The sequence below is a fragment of the Lytechinus variegatus genome, chromosome 3 (genome assembly GCF_018143015.1).
Source record: "Lytechinus variegatus isolate NC3 chromosome 3, Lvar_3.0, whole genome shotgun sequence".
Lineage (NCBI taxonomy): Eukaryota > Metazoa > Echinodermata > Echinoidea > Temnopleuroida > Toxopneustidae > Lytechinus > Lytechinus variegatus.
In genome coordinates this window covers 14684006-14694919 of record NC_054742.1, presented here as the reverse complement: position 1 = coordinate 14694919, position 10914 = coordinate 14684006, and the positions used below count along the sequence as shown (strand labels likewise).

General features: G+C 35.2%; 1 long non-coding RNA gene across 1 annotated transcript; it reads right to left on the bottom strand.

Moving 5' to 3' along the window:
* Positions 1 to 6080: 6080 nt before the first annotated feature.
* On the bottom strand, positions 6081 to 10431 carry LOC121410295. Its single transcript, XR_005969313.1, has 4 exons — positions 10227 to 10431; positions 7838 to 8093; positions 7044 to 7347; positions 6081 to 6321 (listed from the first exon to the last, which is right to left on the bottom strand). It is a non-coding gene; the product is annotated as an uncharacterized LOC121410295 (long non-coding RNA).
* Between the last annotated feature and the right edge of the window lie 483 nt (positions 10432 to 10914).

Genomic DNA, 10914 nt, shown 5'->3' with positions numbered 1-10914 from the left:
ATGCGCACGGCTGTTTCACTCCCATAGGCTATGTACAAAATAAGCCCTTTCAAGTACGCGCGCACGAAATCCTCGCGCGCTGCCCAGCCAGCTGATATGCTATTTCAACTTTTACACTACTCGACGATCAACTGTAAGATTTCAATTCAACATGTGTTAAAAAGCTACATTTTTGGAGGTTTGCCTTACCTTTTAAGGTTATTCCTTTCCATCGTCATATGGTATCTCCAAAATTTCACGAGAAATCACATTCCAAATTTCGAAAATCCTTATCATTTTGATGATATTCACATAAATCCTGAAAGTTCCACTCTTATTAGTGACATTTTCAGTGCAATCGCGAATGAGCCTGGCCCCCGGGGATTTGCAGAGAGCGACCATTTCAGGCATAATATCTTGAAAAACACTACTCCGATTTGGTGTTCTCAACGTCTCAAAAGATATAATGTCTTGCTTAATAATATATCCGATCGGCATCAATAACCCATCATTAGTTGTCTTTTAATTCTACTTTTGCTACCCAGTACGACTAATGCACGTCAAATACCATATACGGTCTTTGACGTTGCCAAGTTTCTTCTGGGAACTTATAACACGATCATTGTTTCATTATAAGATTTGGAAGGTGTATATTTCATGAATAAAGTAACAAATTCAAATAAAAATAAGTTTGTTAGAAGTTTTAGATATTTTTTGTTAAGTTTTGTCAGAAAAATTATGACGATATGTTGAATTTACTTTATATAGATTTGAATCATTGAAATTTATAAATACCAATTGGCAATCGATCCTTCACCGCTAACGATTTACGATTTATTTGTAAACAAAACTATCTGGACGTCATCGATCACACTTTGAATGCGGAAATGGGTCTAGATCTAACGTTAGGTCCAAGACCGGACCAAACACAGCGAGACCACTTGAACAAATGTATTTGTTTTAGAGGAAAATTCTACTTGAATTATTCCATTACTCTTCTCATAATTAAAATTTGAGAGAAATGTTGCAACTAAAACGATTCACGTTCGTCTGACAGCATTTTGTGATCCTTTTTAGACTTGATCCTGGGGAGAGCCTATTTTAGAATGGGAGATCGAGTCGACGATACCAAGTACATGTACCACGGATCATGATTGATCATGGAAAAAAATTATTTCTTCTAACTAGCTGTCATCATATAAGCCGTGAGAGTACATTGGCCTATTTTTTCAATGGCATGAATTGCTTAAGTTGGCGGTCCTCTAAAAAAATAGGCAAACTCTTTCTCATTAAAAAAATGAATAACTTGTTATAGTAGCCTAAGTAGGAATATTTAAGAGGGATATGGGTCAAGCTGAAATGTTGATGACCCCCCCCCAAAAAAAAAAAAACAGAGTCTTAGCCTCCAATTTTTGGTCGTCCCTAACCCCCCCAAAAAAAAATAAAATAAAAAGAAATAAATGAATAAATAAATAATTGAATAAAAAAGGGTCTTTCAAAAAATTTAGTAAGGGCGGTCTTTTTTTTCTATCTCGGCGCTTCCCTCTTGAAAACTTATAGATCATTTTAATCTTAAATCTGCCTTTTTTATTTGTAATGTTTCATGATTTTATGCTTTTCCATCATGCTAATCATTTGTAAATATTGTGATTGTTATGATTTACTTCAATAAAAACTTAAATATAAAAAATAGTGTTTTTTTTAATTGTGGTGGGGGGTGGGAGGGTTAAAAAAATTGAAGGGGGTTTAACCCCTGTAACCCCCACCCCTGTGTATGCCACTGACTTGTTAATACTGAACCAGATCCAGAGACAGGGGCCGACCCCGGGGCCATCTTACTTTTGAGGATAAGGCAGTCCCCCCCCGCCCCTTCTGGAAAGTGGTGTTAGGTGCCGTGGAAGTTTTGAAAATGGGGGCTGACCATGCAATAATCATATTTATATGGTAATTTTTATGTTTTTGTACATGGTTTTAGAAAGCCCTCACAGCCCCCCCCCCCTCACAGCCCCTGGTGTTGACTAGTATCATTGTCACTGATTTTTTTAAAAATAACTTTACTTGTTAAATTTTTTAAATGGAAACTATGTTTTTTCTTATTGTGGAGGTGAAATATTACCCCCCCCCCCACCGTCATAAATACCCAAGCCAATCCAACCCCACAATACCTCAGAGGAAGGTCCAGTATTTTTAAAATCAAGAGGGTGCAAAGAGCAAAACTGAAAATTGAGTGGGTGCAGATGACAATTTTCTATGCAATTTCCTAAAACTGGCTATAGGCCTATAGTTATATTAGCAGTATGTTCAATTGAGATTTTTTTTCAAAATGAGGAGGGGGGGGGGGGACATCCCTTCCAACCCTGCCTTTGACTGTTTTTTCAGTTCATCAATACTGCCTTTGTCCCGTTTCATTAATTGTTTGTTGTCAGTGATCAAGGATTTAATATACATCGGCCCCATTGCATAAAAAAGTTACAATTATGATTTACCATGCAAATACAACTTGTATGGAGTCCTTGATCTAGATTGGCTTTGATTAGTGTTAACATGGTAGTTACCATTTGATAACAAGGTTACCATAATACTAACTTTTATGCAATTGGGGCACTGGAGAAGGCAAAATTGAGGAAGGGGTGGCGTATTAATGACAATGGCCTTTCATTTGGATAAGGCTGCCTAATCAAGGAGTCATTCTCAAAATATAGCATGCCAGGCAGCATACAAGTACATGTGCCTCACCCTTGTGCCTTTATCCTTGATTATACAGCAGAATGTTAGATGTCTCAAGTAGTCATGGTAGGTCATCCCTTGCTTATAAAAAGAGTAAGATTATATAAACGAATTTCATTCAAAATTTACAATAAAATTGCAGTGAATTACTACATATTTTAGGAAGTTTAGATACGGATAGAGTTTCATTCACATTCAACTATTTATTGAACCACATTTGAAAATTTGCCCTCCAGTGACATTACATGCACAGATATATATATAAATAAACATCAAGACAATAATTTTACTTGAAAGAAACCTTCCAATAAAATAATATTTTAATAAGCATGTATAACAACTGAGGTAGGAGGTAAAGTTCAATCTCTACATGTCTGTTGGGTTAATGAAACCCTCGTAACTTTATAAAAGCTATAAAATATGGATGAAAGGAGAAGGGATTGAACTCCTAAATGAAAACAATGGTCACTTGTCAGGTCTGCATTATATACCCCCTCCCAAAAAAAGAATTAATATGAATATGAAAAAATCAGTCATTTTAAAACATAATATATTTGCAAATTTCATGTGATCTACCACTCACACAGCCATAAAAATTGGTTATCTATCATTGTTGTATGCATATCAATTACAGTGTACATAACAATTAAAAAAAACACTGAAAAAATACTTTCACCTTCACATGCCTGGCAAATTCAGTACCCCGTGGATAAATTTTTTTATGCAATGATACAAGACTTAAAAATACAATAAATATAAATTACAAATCAGATAAGTGACTACTGGTAATTGATTAGATTGGATATGACATGCACATGTAGCTCATTCCTTTATATTCTCAAAATTATTGAATTTGTAAAAATAATCTGAATCTCGTTGTTCTCTGCATTTTAAGTGACTAGAAATGTAAACCATAGTCATAATTCATATGATACAATATAATACATTGCTATTATAATACATATTTTCAGTTGTTTTTAACCTACTATTTAACATTCAATTCAATTCAAGGTTTATTAGAAACATGAGTTGCAGCCAAATGGCTGAATTGTTCATGTATACAAAGTAAAAACAATAAAAAGACTCATTACATATTTCAAACATTAAAAAACAGTAACCTTTGTAAAAACTGACATGAGAAATATGTGTATAGGCAAGAATACTTTGGCAAAGAAAATTTATATACATGTACATAAGATAATGAGGAAATAGTAAATTAAAAATAATAAAAAATAAAATACGTAAACGTTTGTAAAAGATCAATAAAAATATATGGATATTAAAAAGAGTTGATTTCCTCATTCATTAAAAAACTTGATATTGCAAGTAGGCTGGTATTGCTTTCAAATGAGCAATGGGTTTATTGATTGGGCATGTCTTTATTCAGGAGATCTATGAAATATGGTATGGGGCTATTGCGAAATCGATTTGTCCTACATTTGTATTGCTGATATCTAGGAGTATGTCGGAGATTGATGGGTAAGTTTTTTGGAGGAGGTAACCAGGTACTGAATGTTGGATATTTGGTTACAGATATTGCGAAATCCAGGCCGAGTTTCTCCCTTCTGTATTCCAGAGTAGGAATTTCACATGATAGGCAAGCACTGGCATAATCTGTGTAGTTTGCCCGGGTAGTTTGGGCCCAACATGATTCTACAAGCTCTTTTTTGAATTTGCTCTAAACTTCTTACATATTTCTTTGTAAGCCCACCATTAAAAACTGGGGTGCAATATTCCATAACAGGACGAATGTAGCCCATGTATACCAATTTCAGATCCGATAGAGACAGCCCATATTGCTTCGAAAGCCTAAACATGTACAACTTCCTGTTACATTTTTTGATGATTTCCATGATATGTAGGTCCCATTTTAGATTGGATTGGACGATTACACCAAGAATTTTAACAGACTGTTACATGTTATTAACTTCTTAATCAATACACTTCAAATCGAACAAGAGTGTTGCTAAGGCGGGCACAAGATATATGCTGTCTGTAACATGGAAAATGGAGCTATTGGTCAAACAAGATAAGTGAAAGATGGTGACTTCACCTTTGACCTTCTGACCTCTAAATCAATAGGCTTCCTGGGATCCATGCTAGTATCGTGCAACAAATTATATGAGCCTAGATTCTACAAGCTCTTTTTTGAAATTGCTCTAAACTGAAGTTATCACGTTTACAAGGAAAAGTTAACGGACGGACGGACACCGAGCATGATACCATAATACGTCCCGTCAAGACGGGCGTATAAAAAGTGATGCCTGTAGTCTTTGAATTAAAGTTTGAAGTGAAATATATCTAAATTATTGGAACTAAATTTTTTTTTTCAATTTGAATATTATATTACTATGACATTTTCCTACTAGTGTAGTTTAATTAGACATGTCATGAATAATAACTGTAGAGAGACATTCCAGAATTCTTTTTTTTATTGATAATTGAATTTGATATTATTCAATTATTGGTATTTAACTCGACAAATACTTTTTCCATTATCCACCCATTTCCATACCAAACTTCTGACCATATTGAATTGCATAATAATGCAGGCAAGACTGCCAGAGATGTCTTATTTGTATTGAAATACATTCATGTTAATACCCTCCTTTTAAATAAATTTGTCAGCTTGCAATCAGAATTTGATCAATTCTAACTGCATATCAATTAAAAACAAATATAGCGCAGGTAAGTTTTGAAATTGTTTAAAATGCTTTGACTTGTCTCTTCTTCCAGATGAATAGTTCTGAATCTAGGATATATTCAGCTACTAACACCTAATAGATGTTTTGGGTGAATTCTATCTTGATCTTTATAAGTACATCAAAGGCTGCAAGAACTCTTTTCCCGTATCCTATGGTTGCGCACTTTAAAATTTCACTGTAGCATTTACCCTTGCAGCAAATATTCTGCACATGGATATTGGTACATATACTTGCACATGTTTCTCAAAACTCTTATTACTGACATCGTTTAATAATTATTGATAAAAAAATAATGAATTTGTCAGATTTAATGGAGAAATACTAAATTTGAAAAAAAATAATTATAAGCAAAAGATAGGGAATCCAATAAACCACCTTTTCTGACTAAGTAATTTTCAGTTGATTATTAACATTAGGCAGTTGATTATTAACATTAGGCCTTTGACCCATTTTCCTAATGAAAGTACATGTATTACCCAAGGATCAGATGTAGTGTGAACATAATTGATGCAGAAATAAAGGAATGTGACCAAGTTGAACAAAAACTTGACCTTTTGACCCCAACTTCCTTTTGTAGTGAGTACCTCAGTAAATACTGAAAACATAATAAATGAAAAGTTTCACCATGTCCAATTTGTAGAACTTTTTCCTAGATAATGTTACAAGTAGACCGTTTTTTAACTGTATGTGAACTTGAGGTTTACTGTGTTTGTAGCAAAACTGGGCTCCTAAAAACATTCACAGGACATGTTAACTACAATAAAGGCCAGTAGAAGTAGAACAACAAGAAGCTCTTGAAAAAGCTGGAATCACACTTGAAGCAGCTAAACATTCATTCGTGGAAAGAGCCTCCAGTTCATTGTTTGGAAGAAGCGTTAGGAAGATGGTCACGTCGAAATCAACAAGATACCTGGAACAGTAAGTAACGCAAATTCTTAGCACTGTGAATTAAATGAGAGAATTATCTTAATTCAAAGCTCATCACCTGTACAAATGCAACATACTACTTGTTTATTTCTTTGAAATATAGATAAAACATAATTTTTTTAAAGAATGGTTTACAAGTATAGATGTTGATCTACTTATAGTTGGAAAAAAAATATATATCCCCTTCCTTATGATATCCAAATCACTTTGATTTCTCATCTTCAAGCATTTTCTTCCATATTGACTAATTTTTACATTTAAAATAATAGTAACTGTGATAGAAATTGACACAATATTCAGAAAGTAATATGTTTCACCCTTTTACTTTCCTTTTCTTATCCCCTTTTCTTTGTGGTGAAAATTTTGGGAGCCATGAACCAGTGTGTACATGCAAGTGAGTGGGGGCATTTTCTTTCAACCTGTATAGTGGCAGATGAATTTAAAAGCACCAAATTTGAATTGCGGGGGGGGGGGGTGTCTTCTAATGAATGGCCATCAAAATATTAAATTAAAATTGTTATGTATATATGCTTTAGAGCTTATACATGTGAAGAAAGCTTCTTCTTGTTTAATAGTCATTCAAAGAGATTTACATAACAAGATGCAGCAAAGACATTGGCCATGATGAATGATGGGCACCTTAATTGGTCCACAGTACAGACAGATGAATAGGTAATTTTCACTGAGAATTAATGTCATACTGACCTCACTGTCTTTATTATCTCCGTTCTTCTTATCAATGGATAACCACTGAAGACCTGGCTCAAGATCTCTGGCAGTGCATGGCTCCTTGGGGTGGGGGGGGGGGCTGACCAACGGGAATTGCATCGTCTGATCTTCACAGTCAAAGGTAGTGTCCCATCACTGCTATAGCCCCATTCCTGCATAAGATTTTGCATATGTTGCAATTGCATTCTGTAGGTAATCAAGAAATGACCAGGTTTGCCAATCCTCACTTGAACCATGGACAGTCAACAGTGATTCACTAGGTCCATAGCAGAGTCACAGACTGGAGGTGGTTAGACAACAGAAACAGAAAGAAAAGTTAGCACCAGAATATTGCTTTATTTTGAATAGTTTTAATGATCATAAAGAATGTGAAATCAATAAATTCATCTCAAGGACATTGCCACAAAGGATTATTCATGATCATTTCATTTGCACCTTTAAATGACAATAGATATTATAATCTGCCACCAGATTCATGATTAAATTCATCAAAAGTGAGAATATATACAATCATAAATCTTTCCTGGAGACAGAATAAAGCATTGGATTTGTACTAAAACAAGTTTTTGAGCAAATTTTGATCTGATATGCACTTGCATAATTGTATTATTTTTTAAAAACTGTGCCGATTGTCACCAGTGTGGCCTCAAATTTTGCATTACCAGAAGACTCAAACGAAAAAGAGTAATAGAAATATCTGTAAAAATGTTGAGGCCAGCCTTTTTTTTCATAGCTAAAGCTATTAATTGGTAGAAATCATCAAAACCTACCCATATGTTCATGTTCCATCATCTTTCCACAGGAATGGATTTCTCACAACTCACGATGGGGCAATTCCTGAAGAAGAGGTGTGGATTAAGTTTGGGGGAGATCATGGTGGACAGGTGGAGGCTCATTTAAGTTGGTGATACAGAGGTCTGCAATGTGGAAAACACAATGCCTCATAGAAATCCTTGTTTGTTGGATGCTATGAAGGTTCCTTCCATCTCATTGCTTCAGAAAATGACTCATTCCATCACCAAGCAACTGACAAATGAAGAAGATTAAATGTAGAAGTCAGGATATTGGAGACATAAATTTCAAATTATTCTATTTTGTAACGTCACAGATGTGCAGATTATTACTGAAAATTGTGTGATATAATTTTTTATTTTTTATATAAAAAGTAAAATAGCTGGCAGTTGTTTTAGATGTTTATTTTATCTGATGTAATATAGGTATGATTTAGATTTAACTTCTGATGTAACATACATATTTTTTCCTTCAGTTTTTGAGACTAGGGGAACTAGTTGAAAGGATACATAAAATAAAAAAACATATAAATACATTTGTAATAATGTCATTTTCATGTGTGAAATTAGATTTTTCAGATTATGTTGGTGACATTAGTTAAATATGACGTATCAACACTCAAATCAACAAAAGAAGAAATTCTATGAATACATGTTTCACCAGAGAACAACTATCATGATGATAAAAAAGACGAACAGAATTTATGCTAATCTTCCCTGTACAAAACGTGCACACAGAAGACATGTTATATTAAAGATAAAAGGATCTTTGAAAAATGAAAGTCATCTTATGATGAAATTTAGTAAACAAGAAATGCCACAAAAGAAGCGCGGCAGAGATAAACTATCATGTATGAACTATAATAATAAATGTATATTTTGGTCTGATACAATAGAAAATTAAAATTTAGGGCCTACCTGACCTATGTGTGTATAGTTTCTTGTGAATAAATGTAGCAATGTGTGTTATTGATTGATTCATTGAAACTAAAAAATTGAGAAAACAAAGAAATAAAAAAACACAAAATCCTTCATTTCAGACCCAATTCCCGGACCCACCGTATAGACTCTATGAAGTACAGCATATTTTTAATGCAATACCCCCCCCCCCCCCATGTATCTGAAAAAACCTCAAGCAGAATTTAACCCTAAAAAAATCAATTAAAAAATCTAAAGAAATAAAAAAACACAAAATCCTTCATTTCAAACCCAATCCCGGACCCGCCGTATAGACTCTATGCAGTACAGCATATTTTTATTGCAATACCCCCCCCCCCATGTATCTGGAAAAACCTCAAACCTCAAGCAGAATCTAACCCACCCTAAAAAAATCAATTAAAAAATCTAGAATCTATAGGGCCTACTAGTACTACCACTTAGCCGAGAGGACTCAGTGATATTTTTTATGATTTTGATAATATTGTCATTTGATCAAATGGCAATATCAAAATCATAAAAAATATGATCACCGAGTCCTCCAGGCTAACTAGCAGTAGCACTGCTGGCCTTGATTCTAGTCACTAGTGCGGTGTAGTCAATATAGCCGCAGTATCACAGATATGGGTAACACTGACTGTAAATTTGTATGCAAAAAAAAAACAAATGGCCAAAAATATTGCAAGTGTTGTCATGATTGTGAAAATAAGAGTCTAGACCAAGACTGTGAAATACCCTTTTTTACGAGTCAAAGTTAGCACTCAGCAGCATCATAACAAAAATGGCCGATCGAGACGGGGGTAGGAGAAAACTTTTCGTTTTTTTGAGGTTCCAGTCTGTGCCCAGATGTCTGAAAAACTGCCACTCGTTAGACCATCATCCATATAATCGTGGTAAGTGCATAATTTCTGTTTTCATAATTTATCTTGCTAGATATTTTGACCATAATCTACCCTTGTAGACCATTGAGTATGGTCAATTACACGGTAAGCTCCTGGGCTCCCGCCCGCTACGCGGACGGGAGTCCCTGGGTTAGCTCTGCCTCAGCTCACGAAGCGCAGCTGAGCTGCTGTGTACATGAGCGGTGTCTGACCACACAGCCAGGCGGCCCGCGACCCGGCCCTGCCCGGCTTCACCCGAGGTAGCGGCGCCCACATCCTGTACAAACAGAATGTGCTGTATCGAAAAATGAACCTAAAGTAAATTCTAATGTTGGGTCCCACGAAAAAATGCGCCAGATGAATCTTAAGTGCAATGAAAACAAAACTAAAATAAATACGAAATGCTGACAAACCGGACTTTTTACATTTTGGACCTTATAAAGTTCCATAATTAGGTCCAGATTTGCGAGTTAACATTGGATTATGCAAACGCAAACAACATCACAAAATGGAAAAAAACAGAAAACGTATAATCCCATTGCCATACTTACGACTTCAAACATGGAAAAAAATGTTTCCTCCACGGAATTCTTGCGAAATAAATAAACTGTTGAGGACAGACAGAGAGAGTTGGTCGTGTCAGCGCCAGATGCCACAACATTCGCCAAAGATTTTTTCATCGCCCCTGTAGAGATTGCAGCACAACAACGTTAAATGCATATGCGCACTTGGGCCGCGAGGGGGCGCTAAGCTTATTTTCACTCTGAAACAGCCGTGGCGCATGCGCCTAGCTGGTATGGTATGTTCATATGCGCTCATTTAACGCGTGCGTCCATTTTCCATAGTGACGTCATCGAAAATGGAGCAAACGGTCCGTTCTCAAAATAAATATTCAGATAAAATTTACCTCTTCTTCCCTTTCAACCAATCACATCAAAAGAAAGCAATCGCGAGAAAAATACCTACGCAGGCCTTATGAATATTCATATATTTTCCGATAAACCTATTTAGGCCGGCTTTTTCAGGAGAAAATATCTCAAATCATAGGGCGAATTTGAGACGTGTTTTTGCAATAAAATAGCGTATTTTGAGAAAAAAATACAGGGTTTGGGAAAATTATCACAACTTTCTAACCATAGATTTTGGTTGAAAACTGTATTTTATAATATACGAACGAGGTTCCTCATTACCATACCATAACAAAAAACCTTCTCCACTACTTTTTCTCTGATAGCCAGT